Source organism: Populus trichocarpa, chromosome 11 (assembly GCF_000002775.5).
Source record: "Populus trichocarpa isolate Nisqually-1 chromosome 11, P.trichocarpa_v4.1, whole genome shotgun sequence".
NCBI classification, from domain to species: Eukaryota; Viridiplantae; Streptophyta; class Magnoliopsida; order Malpighiales; family Salicaceae; genus Populus; species Populus trichocarpa.
Genome location: NC_037295.2, coordinates 18,625,875 through 18,639,739, shown reverse-complemented (window position 1 = coordinate 18,639,739; position 13,865 = coordinate 18,625,875). Strand labels below are relative to the sequence as shown.

At 36.6% G+C, this 13,865-nt stretch overlaps 2 protein-coding genes across 3 annotated transcripts in view; both read left to right on the top strand.

Annotated features, from left to right (window-relative positions):
• The window catches only part of LOC18103495 (berberine bridge enzyme-like 13), a 137,298-nt gene that overhangs the window by 16,722 nt on the left and 106,711 nt on the right, over nt 1–13,865 (top strand). The gene's annotated exons all lie outside the window — the stretch shown is intronic.
• The window catches only part of LOC112325985 (berberine bridge enzyme-like 13), a 65,471-nt gene that overhangs the window by 2,387 nt on the left and 49,219 nt on the right, over nt 1–13,865 (top strand). The gene's annotated exons all lie outside the window — the stretch shown is intronic.

The window sequence follows — 13,865 nt, the reverse complement described above, 5'->3', positions numbered from 1 at the left end:
ATATCTCCTCCATCCCTAGGTGGTGGCACGTGACTCTTTCCTCTTTTTTTATTTTCTTCTTAATTTCCATGCCCGACTTTTTTAATTTTCAAAACATCCTTTCAATTTATTTTTTCTTTAAATTTGGTCCATGCTATTTTAATTATTATTTCTTTTTATTTGATATAATTTATAAAATTTGATTTTTCTTCAATTTCATCAATTGATTTTTTATCTGTCAGATTTGGTCCTTATTTTTTTGATTTCTATTTGAGAAAATTTTTGAAATTGATTTGTTTTATTATTTAATCTCTATTTTTTTCTCTTATCAATTTTCATCCTTATTCTTTTGATTGCTATTTTTTATACTTTGAATTTTTTTAAAAAATTGATTTTTTTTTATTTCATCCTGTAATATTAAATTGGTTAAGAATTGAGCTTTTTGGTTAAATCCGGGTCTAGAATTTTACAGGTTACGAGTTTCAGGAATTAATTTAGGTTTAGAAGATTCGCCCTGATTTAGCAAAAACTCCAATCATTATATTTTACCCAAATAGCAACTCGTTGAAAAAGGGAATAACACACATAATCTCAATTTGTTTCTTTCTTATTAAAAACTAAATTATTGCGGGCATTCCCAAAATATCAAATTGCAGCAAAGAAGAAAAAACACCACACCTTTATTTGCATAAACCCCCGTACCATGCCATTTCTATAATAAGAAAAAATCATACAAAGATTAAGACAAGATCAAATGTTGTCCTAACTAGTCTACCACCTGAGACCAACAATCTCATGTCAAAGTAAAATATGAGTCAAAGTTTCAATATCTTTTTTTCAAAATGAACAATTTAAATTATTACTTTATAGCATACCTCTTCTATGCAAAAAGTTTTTGTAGGCAATTTATTCAAGATTGAAAGCCATAAATAAAACTCTACTTCACGAGAGCACCAAAATGCCATATATCTTATCGAAAAGGGTTTTTGCCTGTTAAAAGAGAAGACTCAAGAAAGTTAGTGCAACTCTTGACTGAGAAAACACCCTTTGGGTCTGGTCTCCAAACTCTCCTATCAATAATATTTTGGCATAAAGAAACCCTTGATAACAAATGCAATAATTCCTCTTCCTTTACCTTTTCTCAGTCCCAAAACCTTCTCCAAGATAAGGACCAATTCCAACTGAATTTTTGTTCCAATATACCGTCTCTAAAATCTTAGCATTAAGATTTCCAAAAACTGCACAAAGAGTAGGAAATCTAAGCATAAAGGCAGAATCTCTCTTAACCACTTTAAAGTCCAAAAGAAAGTGTCATTCTCATTTCCCATAACCATTAAAACTACATTCTGCACATCAAAAGCACACTCCTTCACATCAGTGATAGTTGCACAAACACCCCTCCAAATAGCCAAAATAGTTCCTGAAAAATTTCCCTACACCCCACTATTATCAAGTTGATATTTTATATTCATAACATTTCTCCAAGCTATTGTGACATCATTATTACATCGCCATGACTATTTAAACAATATTGATTTGTTTTTTTGCCAAGAAAAATATGATTCCCAATCCCCCCATCTCTTGGCCTAATTAGAAAATTTCAAGCTACCTTACTGATTTTTGAAGTATTCATATCTCCACTCTAAAAAAATCTTTGCTGCTTGAAGACAATTTTCTTTGCCACTTAGAAGGAATCTTAAACAAGGACATATAATAAAGTGGAAGATTAGACTGGACAAAACTTTATTAAACAAAGTCTTTCATGTATTGAAAGAATCCTACCCTTCCAAGTCCGAAGATGAGAACTAATCTTTTTCAAAATTAGTTTCCAAATGGAACGTGGTCTCGGATTAGCTCCCATAGGAAGCCCCAAGCATTTATCATTGACTTGAAAGATATCAAATGATATATATATATATATATATATATATATATATATATATATATATATATATATATATATATATTCCGGAAAGAATGGCAAATGAGAGAAAAATTATTAAATATAATAATTAATTAACATCTTAAGGGCTAATCCCACAAAGTGGCTATTTCTAAAGCATATTTGTTTTCATGAAAGATCCAGTCAATTGGCATTGAACGAATTCTTCGATCCCAATTATAGATAAAAAGTTTTGGCCCGTCAAGTGGATAGGAGCTCCATCTTGATATATAGACACTCAATGTAAAAAAGGGACAAGATGAGCCAGTTCTGCTCCATTCAATTTAATAGACGAAAAAAGAATAAAATTATAAATAATTTTAAAAAATAAGAATTAAATTAATACATAGTTTAAGGCTAATTAATTAATTAATTTTGATAAACTACATGAACTAAGTTATAATTAATTCCTACTTTATACCCTTCTCCCAGACCTAAATAACTAGATTTAATTATATTATTTTTATTTCTATAAATACATTCTTAAATTATTAAATTTGCACTTTAAATACATTAAAAAACGAATAAAGAATAATATTAAAAAAAATTTACAAAGAATCAAATATATATTTTTCTCTAACTTTGACAACAATCCAAACCCAAATTTAATAGCCTTTAACTTATTTATAAATATTGTTGTTACTCTTTTTGGATCCCCACAAAAATAAAAGAGAAAATAAAAAAAATATATTCGGAACAAAACCAAAAAAATAACAGCAATGAGAAGAAGATGCCAGAGCGCCCAAAAAATAACCAAAAATTGATTGAGGAGGTTCAAAAAAACAAAAATTAAAATTTGATAGTATATTTTTAACTAACGGGAGCCTTGTTGACAAGGAAAATTGAATTTGAGGAAGAAAATTCCAAAATCAAATATTTATAGACTCAATTAAATTTTATTGAAGCTTTAATTGAATTTATAGAGGGTTTGATTGCAAGAAAAATTAATTTTTAAGTCAATTTGGGCTTTAATTGAAAGAAGTTAAAGTTCAGGGATCAAATTACAATTCTTAAGAGTTGATTTGGTCAAATCAGGGGCTTAATTGCATAAATATCAAAGTTTGAAGGCAAATTAAGGACTTGATTGAAGAAATCTGAAACCAAGGACCAAACTGGAAAAGATGCGTAAATAGAGGAACTGAAATGTTCCGAATCAGGAGCCAAATTGAAGAAATTGGAAGTTTATTGATCAATTGAGGGTTAAATTGCATAATTTCGAGACCAAGGACCGAAGTGAAAAAGGTGGCCAACTTTAGGGCTGACATCCGATTTTGGCAGGGATGCAATTGAACTGATTCTTAAAATCAAAATTATTATTGAGGACTTGATTGAACAACTAAAAAACAGATGACTGATTTGGAAATTAACACATTTTGGCTTCATTTTTTTTAATGAAACGACACATTTTGTTCAAAACGACACCGTTTCATGTATTGTTTATTAAAAAAATCCCAAAACGGTACCATTTTGAATGACACTGTATGTCTTCTTCTTCCCTGACACGCAAAGGTAGGGGAAGAAGGTTTTTCTTCCCTTCCTTTGCAGCGTCCATTTGTCTCTCTTCTAAAAACCCAAAACCCCGACATAACCCACACCCTCTCATGACCTACCACCATGATGAAAAAGCCAGGAGAGCCATGCCTTTTAGGCGGTTCTAGAGCGGCTACACGGAGGCCGCCCCTGTCACCTTACCCTCGTGCCATAACTAGACAGGGGTAGTAGCTCTCTTTCCCCCTTTCCCCCTTATAAATACAAAGGTAGAGAGAGGAGCAGGGGACGAAAAAAAGACGGGGGAGATTATAGAGAGGAGAACAAAGTAAAACAGAAAGAAAGAGAGAAACAAAAGAAAAAAAAAAGAGCAAAAGGAAATAGGGGAAAACAGTGAGAGAAAGGAAGAAAGGAAAGGGAAGGGGAAACATAAGAGAAAGGAAAACATAGAGGGGGAGTACAAAAAGAAAGAAAAGGAAACGCAAAAGAAGAACGAAAATAGAGGAAAAGAGGAGAAAAACAGTCTATCTCCCTCTGTTAGTAACAATAGCACCACCACCGCCATAACGCCACCATGAGCCACCGGCAACATCAACAACCACGCCGCTCCTACTCCAGGCAAGCTCCTTTCCCACTTTTGTTCCATCTTCTTACCTGTTCCCTTCTCTATCATTTGCATGCAGAACGTGAGCAATTCATGTTCTGCTGCAAATGAATTATAATTCATTACTGTACTCAGCACAGTAACTAGTTAATGGTTTCATGGGCTAGACTTTCAGCCCAGCCCATACGGTTAAAGGAGGTCTTTTATATGGGCCAGTCTTGACCCAGTTTCTTTTGTTTCGAATTTTGGCTCAGATAAGGTGGGCTCAGCCCACATATTTGGGCTGGGTCCAACCCAATATATAATAATAATAATAATATAATATTATATATTTTACAAAAAATTCAAAAAATTTCCAAAATCCTAAATTTTTTTTTATGATTTTTTTGTGTCTTTTTCTACAAATTTTAATTAATATTGGTTTGTATTTTTATACTGTAAAGATACAAATCCAATATTAAAATACCAAGTTTTTTTTGAAATATTAAAAATTACAAAAAAAAGTGTCTTGTTTTTATACATACGGCCAAGTCTCTTAAAACTTATAAGAAATTTTCATATCATATTTTTATACAACAAAAATTTTAAAAAATATGTATTAGCATGCATTTTAATATTAATAATCAGTTTATTATATAAAGTTATGAGAGCTACGTTAATATTTTAAAAATTCTAAAAAAAATTGTTTTGTTTTCTTTTATATAATTTGAGATTATAAACTTAGTAAAATATATTTTTGATATTAAAAAGATAATTTTATATACACAGATTAGTTTTTTCTAAAATTTTCGCTAATGAAAAGTTACAAGGCACTTTTATGAAATGCACTCGCAAAATCAAAATTATGCATCTGGCCCATCCACTTTGCTTTTCTAGATTCGGTCCCCCTTGTCCCTTAGCACTAGACACCCAAAACTAAATACTTGGTTATTTTAATATTGAATGCTTGTCTTTATGTCACTATACAAGTTTTTTTTTCTCCGAAGAGTCAAGTTTTTCTGTTATTGGCTTTGTAAAATATAGTCGTTTGCTAAATCCATGGATGCTTTTACGAGTAAAAAGCCAAAAAAAGGGTCCACGTATGCTTCCCTTGGATTCATGGAAGCATAAGGTGCCTTGTTATCGTATAGCTTCCTAATCCAATCCATGTGTATTGTAGCATTCTCTGATGGATCCAGCCAGCCGGTCAAGCACAAGATTACGAAGACGGTGCCTTTTCTATAAGGGGAAGGAGTTATGGCATTGACATGGAAGGTGCTGTAGATAAGGCAAAATCTGCAATGAGGTTCGCAATTACGATGTCTGGGAATATTTAAACCGTTACCGTTACCGCTATTAAATCGAGCGAAAAATACTTTAAACCGTTATCACTATCACACTACCAAACACTCTCAATATTAATAACTACGCGGTTAAATAGTGGTGTCTATAAGTTATTTGCTTTGTAATATTTATTTAAATCTTCAAATCTTCTACAGGTTGGTTTGATCTTGACAATTTCTTCAGGCATGAACAAAGCATCCCACCTCTTCCACTACACATGAGGTAAAAAACCCCTAAACAAACTTTGCATTGAATAGTCCAATTTGTTGAAGAAATGATGGAAAAATGTTTAAAATAAAAATGGTCATCTAGAAAACAGTACCCTTCTTGAGGTTCGGTGGTTTTGCCACTGCTTTCATCAAACTCCTTTTTTTTTTTTTTTTTTTCTAGTTATCCCTTAACATTTCAATTTTATCCTTCCATCTTATTTTTAAAAAATTTTCTTTATCATTTTTCATATTTTCTTTGATCTTTTTTAAATATTATTTTAAGCAATTGTATAGGAACTAGTAGTATTAAGTTAATTCCATAAAATCTTATGACATTTAATTAAGGCGTTAATTTGTTCACATATCACTTGAACGTTTGGGTTTGAGTCATTCCAAGGTTCCATGTGAGACTAAACCTAAAATCTTGCTTTCACATTCCAAGGTTTATATCGACAATCTTAGTCAAACCAAAAGTTCAAAAAAATAAAAGAAAGAAGGAGTATTGAATTGTATGGGTTAATCTCAAATCGATTGGCTTAAAAATTTTAAATGTTGGAGGTTCAAATCTGGTATGTGTGTGTGTATATATTGATGATCTGTTGAATCTTGGACTATATAATAACTCCAAAGTCTTTTCATAGATTCGTTTTCTTTTTAGTTTTAACATCAATTTTAAATATTATTTTAAATTTATATTTTAATAATAATAATGTTTTTCAACTATATGTATATGATATGAAATTAAAATAATAATATTAATAATAAATTGTTCATAAAAACTCAATTCAAATGTCTTTTTATTCTTAAAATTTTTAAATAAATTCTGAATCTGTCCTTGTCATATTTATGATTCTTTTGTTTTAATTCATATCAAATATAACCATACTGTTTTGATTTTTTTTTGTTAACTTAATGTAATAATTATAATTTTTTTTAACAAAAACAATAATTCTATTAACAATTATGCATTTATTAAGATAAACAAGAAATACATTAATAAAAAATTATTTCAATAGATTTCTTTTTCAAAACAACTATATTTTTAAGTTTAATTACAATATCAAAAACTTCTCTAAAACCTAAATATTTTTTTTATGTATAGAAATTTTTTTTATTCTCAGCACATACAAATAAGTAAATTATAATCATTAAAACTTGAACTTTACTCTCTCTCTCTCTCTATCTATCTATCTATCTATCTATCTATATATAGCCATGCACTAATGCACATTGTGCAATTCAATATAACAAACCATGCACAATGCAGCTGAACATACACTGTACAAATCAGTGTAACAAACCATGCAACGCACACTGTGCAGCTGCTGTAACAACTAAGTGTACAATTCTCTTAACAAATCTGTTAGCTTAAGTTTAGGCAATTCTGTTAGACAATTTAGCCAGCTTTACTTATTCCGTTGTATATATATATACCTGCATGATGAATACAGAAAATAAGCTTTTCACAGTGTTACTCTTTATGGTATCATAGTATTCATCTTATTCTCTAATCTCATCAGTTTTCTTCTCTTCCTTTATCTTCACGCTTCCAATGCCTGTCAATACCACTATCCTTAACACAAATGAATCTCACAGCACATTCATCACCATCAATTTAGCAGCCCAAACACCAGTAAAACTCACCTCCACCAACTATCTAGCCTGGAAACTTCAGTTCTAGACTCTTTTCATAGGATATGATCTCAATGGATTCATTGATGGATCACATCCCAACCCAGCCACAACTATTCTAGGAACAACTACACCTAATCCAGCACACAATATGTGGATCCGACAGGATCAATTACTTCTCAATGCCATCTTTGGTTCTCTATCACCCATAATCATGACATTCATTGCTCAAGCACAAACATCAAAGGAAGCATGGACAATATTAGCTAATACATATGCTAAACCATCGCGTGGCAGGATCAAGCAAGTAAAAAGTCAATTCAAACAACTCACAAAAGGATCCATGGGTGTCTCTGAATTCCTACAAACCATCAAAGCCCTAGCTGATAAGCTTGCCATTCTTGGAGCACCAGTTGACATTGAAGACCTCTCATAATGAATTCTTGAGGGACTTGGTTCTGAATACAAAGAATTGGCCAGGGCAGTCCAAGCTCGAGATACTCCAATCTCTTTTGATGAGCTACATGAAAAACTTCTCAACTTTGAAGCATCTCTCCACAATACCAACAACACTGCTCAACCTTATTTTCCTGCCTCTGCACATCTAACCAACCGTGCCTCTTCTGGTTCACGTCCCTTGCCACACTCCAACTATTCCTCTGGTAGACATATTAGCTGGCGTCCAACCAACTCATATAATCATCGGTTTTCTAATCCTTCCCCACTTGGACCTCACAATTCTCGCACCTCTTAAAAGCCATACCTTGGTTTTTTTCGAAATCTGCAAAATCCAAGGCCATACGGCTAAGTATTGTCCCTCTTACAAATTCATACATGTTGCAGCTCCTAACCACAACAATTCAGGACTACTAAACTCACCCTGGCAACCAAAAGCGCATTTTGCTACCAATTCTCCTCACAACAATGCATGGCTATTAGACAGCGGTGCATCTCATCATGTTACCTCTGATCTTAACAACTTATCCCTTCATACTTCATACAATGGGCTAGACGACATCATGATTGGTGATGGCACAGGACTTCCAATCACACACACTGGTTCTACCTCTCTTCTCCACTCTAATAAGCAGTTTTCTTTAACCGATGTTCTCTGTGTACCCAACATTACCAAAAACTTAATCTCTATTTCTAAATTCTGCATCTCAAACAATGCTTCCATTGAATTCTTATCGTTTCTTTTTGTTGTTAAGGATCTTCACATAGGAGTAACGCTTCTGAAGGGTAAAACTAAAGATGGTGTATATGAGTGGCCACCATCCACACCACTAATTGCCTTTTCTAGCATCAAAACCACCTCGTTCAACTGGCATCACCGCTTAGGTCAATATCCTGCTCTTCCTATTTTAAAACATATCATCTCTAAAAACGCACTCGATTTAGCATCTTCAAGTATGTTACAATTTTCCTGTAATGCATGTTGTCGCACGTTGCGCGGCGTCGCGGCGAGTATTCCACTTTTAAATCTAGAAAGTGTGTATGGTATCTATCTGGCAAATGTGGAGAGACAAGAAAATATTGTCTTTTGTTGGTAGAAAATGGAATGGGAGTCGCCACCTAGTATTTTGGTCACTAGGAACCCTAACTGGTCTCAGAGATTGGGTACGGGGACTGGTTGCATAAAGGGAAGATATTAGCACCCCAAATACGCCCTACCTAAGGTAAGCTGCATTGTTTATTTGTCTGATAAAATTCAAGGTCTCGTTGTGTTTCCTAGTTGTTGGTCTGTCTATGGTTCAAGAAAAGTCCTCCTCAATAAGGAGGTCCTTGTCTTATCGGGTAAACCTAACCGTTCTAACGTCTATGTAAAAAAAACCATATTTTTAATATCAGGAATACGTTTTACGTATAAATTCGTAATCCCAAATACTAAAAGAAGACAAAAATATTTTTTAGAATTTTTGAAATATTGGCCTAGTTCTCATGGCTTGAATAAACTGGTTATTAAAGTCAAAATGCATGCTAATACATATATTGTTTTGAAATTTCCTTTGTTATGTGAAAATATGATGTTACAATAATTATATATATATATTGGAGAGACTAGGCCGTATGCATGAAAACAAAACATTTTTTTTTATGTCTTGACGAAAACCGGGTATTTTAATATCGGATTTGTATCTTTACAGTATAAAAATACAAACCGATATTGATCAAAATACAGTAATAAAATTACAGAAAATCGCATATTTTTGAAATGATTTTTGAAGAATTGTTTTGATTTTTTTTTTGTTTTAAAACATGTATACATATATAAATAGTACAAAACAATATAATATATAATATATAATATTAAATGGGCTGGGCTGGGCCGACCCAACCAACTGGGCCGGACTCAGCCCCAAAGGTGTTGGGCCGATCTCGGCCCAACAAAGTCTGATATGCTCTTCTGGGCCAGACCCGGCCCAGAAGGCAGGGCTGGGCCAGGACCAGCCTAGCCCAGCAACAAAACTGGCGGGGGGGAATTATTTCCACCCCCACCCTCCTACATGCAGAACGCTATTCGTTCTGCATGCAGGGAACAAAACAAAACGCAACAATGAAGGGGGAAGAAGAATTACCTGACGCGGAGGAGGCTGTGCGTTGCTGGTCTGTCGGCTTCGCTGGCGGTGCTGCGGTGGCTCTGTTTTCCTTCCTCCCTTTTGCTTCTGTCTGGTTCTTCTCCTCTTGATCTCGGGTGTTTCCTTCTGTCAGCTGTTCGTCCTCCTCTGTGTACAATGGTCTCCCCTCTCGGTCGTCCCCTCACTGTCTCATTGTTTTCCCTCCTCCTCCCTCTCTGCCCGTTTTTTTTCTTTAGTTCTGTTCTCCTCCGTTTTCGTTTCCTCCTTCTGTTTTTCACGGGGCTGTTGTTGACTGAGATGGCAATGGCAGCTGGTGGCGGTGGAGAGGAAGTGCTCTGTTCCTGGTGGTGTTGCTGCGGCTGGGAAGAAGATGGTGAGCTGTCCTCAGTGTTGGGCAGTGCCTTGCAGCTGTTTTCTTCGCCTGCGTAGAGGTGCAGGTTCCTGTTTTTCTTCGATGGTGACGCGGCGTGTGGCTGGAAGATGATGAGCTGAGGAAGGATGGTGGTGGCGTGGGCAGTGCCGCTGTGATGGTGGTTGGTGGCTGAGGGAGCCCGGTGACAGCAGCTGTTCTTTCCTCTCTGCAGCGGCTCCCTCCCTTCTGTTTTTTTGCTTTCTTTCCTCTGTCTCTGGTGTTTCCTTCTGTCAGCGGTTCAGGGGAGGCTGGTCTGGGGCTCCGTTGACAGAGAAGGCTGCTTCGGGTGCAGGGAAGAAATGGCCGAGAGAGGGGAATGGCCAAGGGGGGAACTGGTTTTGGGTGTTCTCTCTTTCTCGTTCAAAAACTGAACTCTTGGCCTTCCCTCTAAAAAAACCCCCCCTTGTTGCAGCTGCTAAGAGCAGTATTTATAGGCGAAGGGGGAGCGGGGACGTTGCTGCGCATGGGGAGCAGGGGACACCAGGCGAGATCTTCAAGCAGGGGGCATGGGGCTTTAAGTTTTGGGAGCAGCATGTAGTCATTAATTGTTTCTTGTTTAAAGGGGCGTGGGGCTCTAGCAGCATGCGGGAAGAGGAACAGTGTCAAAACGACACTGTTCAATTTTTTTATTTATTATATATTTATTTTTTTATTTGTGGGGACCCAAAAAATGGGTTGCAACACATGTCATTGCAATAAGAGTCACAAACTTTCATTTTCCACATCCACTATTACATCCACCCACCCTCTTCAAATCATCTTTTCAGATGTATAGACGTCCCCCATTCTGTCTTCTGATGGATTTAAATATTATGTCATCTTTGTTGGTCATTTCACAAAATATATCTGACCTTATCCTTTAACACACAAATCACAAGTAAAAGATGTATTCCTTCGCTTCAAAGCTATCACAGAGAAACACTTCCATCAACAAATCCATACACTGTATTATGATAATGGTGGAGAATACCTTGCGCTAACTAGTTTTCTTGTGCTTCATGGTATATCTCACCTCACTACTCCCCCTCACACACCTGAACATAATGGTTTCTCTGAACAGAGACACCTCCATATTGTGGAAACCGGCCTCACTCTCCTTTCTCATGCTTCCATTCCTTTACGATTTTGGCCTCATGCATTTGCTCCTGCAGTTTACTTAATTAATAGGATGCCAACACAGACCTTACATCTATGCTCCTCTTATGAAAAAAATCTTTGGTTCGTCTCCCAATTACTCCAAACACAAGGTGTTCGGTTGTCTTTGCTATCCCTGGCTTCGTCCCTATACCTCTCATAAATTAAAACCCCATTCTAAACCATGCATCTTTTTTGGGTACTCTTTAACTCAAAGTGCCTATCTCTATTATGATCCATCCACGTCCAAAGTTTTTATTTCACGTAATGTCAAGTTTGTAGAATCCATTTATCCGTTTAAATCCATTTTTTCACAAGATACACGTCCTAACTCCTCTACTTTTACTACATGGATCCCTCCGCCTATTCCACTCAGCATTGTCACTTCAACACTCATATCACCATCTACAATTTGGCCTCACCAGCACCTCTACAATGAAGGTCTCTCAGTTCCAACCCCTGCATCTGAAACTTCTCTACTCACAAAATCCAATACTAACACCCAGACACCTTCCCTTCATCTCACAGATAAGCTACACCCTGTTATTCAACCAAACCACCACATGCAAACAAGAGCCAAAAGCAACATTCACAAACCACTTCAAAAATTAGATCTTCATACCACGTTATCCCAACACTCTGACCTTAAACCTACAACCTCGGCATAAGCCCTTAAAGATCCCAAATGGCACCAAGCCATGTCAGATGAATTCAATGCTCTTATTCGAAATGGCACTTGACAACTCATTCCTGCCAGCTCCAATCAAAATGTTGTGGCCTGCAAATGGATTTTTCGCACTAAAAGACATTCTGATGGTTCCATTGACAAGTACAAAGCTCATTTGGTAGCCAAAGGCTTTCATCAACGCCCCGATGTTGACTATTATGATACATTCAGTCCGGTCATCAAACCGACCACCATCAGACTTGTGCTTAGCATAGCCATCAGTTCTGAATGGACACTACGACAACTTGATGTGAATAACGCCTTCCTTCAAAGTACACTCACTGAACAAGTGTATATGTATCAGCCACCAGGCTTCATTGATAAGGACTTCCCTTCCCATGTGTGTAAGTTCAAAAAGCCATCTATGGTGTTATAAGCCATTTTTGGGTTCCCACAAAATATATATAAAAATATATAGCCAAAGGGGGTTAGAAAAATAACAGGAGGCAGAAGCGCTCAGAAAGTGGTTGGAAAATTGGTCAATGAGGTTAAAAATACAAAGATTGGATTTTTGACAGTATATTCTTGAAGGAGGAGAGCCCTGTTGAGGAGGAAAATTTGAAATTTGAGGAGAAAAGCCCAAATTTGGATGTTTATGGACTTAATTGGATTTTTAAATGAATTTATAGGGGATTTGATTGTAAGAAAAATTGATTTTTAAGTCAATTTGGGCTTTAATTAGAAGAAATTTAAGTTCTAGGGCCAAAATATATTTTTTAGGAATTTATTAGGTCAAATCAGGGGCTTAATTGCATAAATATTGAAGTTTAAGGGCCAATTGGGGACTTAATTGAGAAAATCCGAAATCAGGGACCAAATTGGAAGAGGCGCGTAAATGGAGGGGCTGCAATTATTCGGTTCAGGGGCCTAATTGAAGAAATTGAAAGTTTATTAATCAATTGAGGGCTCAATTGCATAAATCAAAGGCCAAGGACCAAAGTGAAAAACGCGGCCAACTATAGGGGCGGAGACCGAAATTGGCAGGTATGCAATTGAAGGAAAGAAGATAATTGAGGGCTGCCTTGCAAATTGACGCGTTTTGGCGTCTTGCAGGATTTAAATGAAACGGCGCGTTTTGCTTAAAACGACGCCGTTTCATGTAAAAAAAAAAAAAAAAAAAAGGAGAGAAGATCGGAACGGTGTCGTTTTGAACGACACTGTTCCTCTTTCTTCCTCCCATGGACGTGCAGCAGGGGAAGAAAGCAAAATGGTGGTTTTTTTTTCTTCTTCAAGTGTGCTGCCTCTCTCTTGACCGCATGCCTTGCCTGAAAACCGAGGGAGCCGCACCTCGCCAGCCACGCCCGCTGGCCGACCACCCGCCGCGCGCCATGCAGAAAACAGGGGAGTAACGTCTCGACAGCTGCACCCGAATGGCCGACCAACCGCCGCAGCCCCCTGCCCCCCATGTGCAGCCATAAAAAGCCCCGCCTCTTGGCTCTATAAATAGACCCAAGAACACAGAAGAAAAAGTGAGGAGAGAGGGGAAAGAGACCCGAAAGAGAGAGAACCGAAGAGAGAAAGGAAAAGCGAAAAAGAAAGGAGAAAAAAACCAAAGAGAGGAGGGAACGAATCAAAAAGGAGAGGAGCCAAAATATAAGAGGGGAAAGCTAGAAACGGGAGGAAAAACTTAAAAAAAAAACAGTAACACTGCCGTTCGGTGGAGACAGCAGCACCACTGCCGCCGTTCGTGAGCCACCGGCCTCCGCCACCGCACCGCCTCCGGCAGCAACAGTACCACCAGCTCCACCGCCTCCTCCGCGCCAGGTAATTCTTCCTCCTCCCTTCATTACTGCATTTTCTTTTTTTTTCGTTCCTGCATGCAGAACGAATAACGTT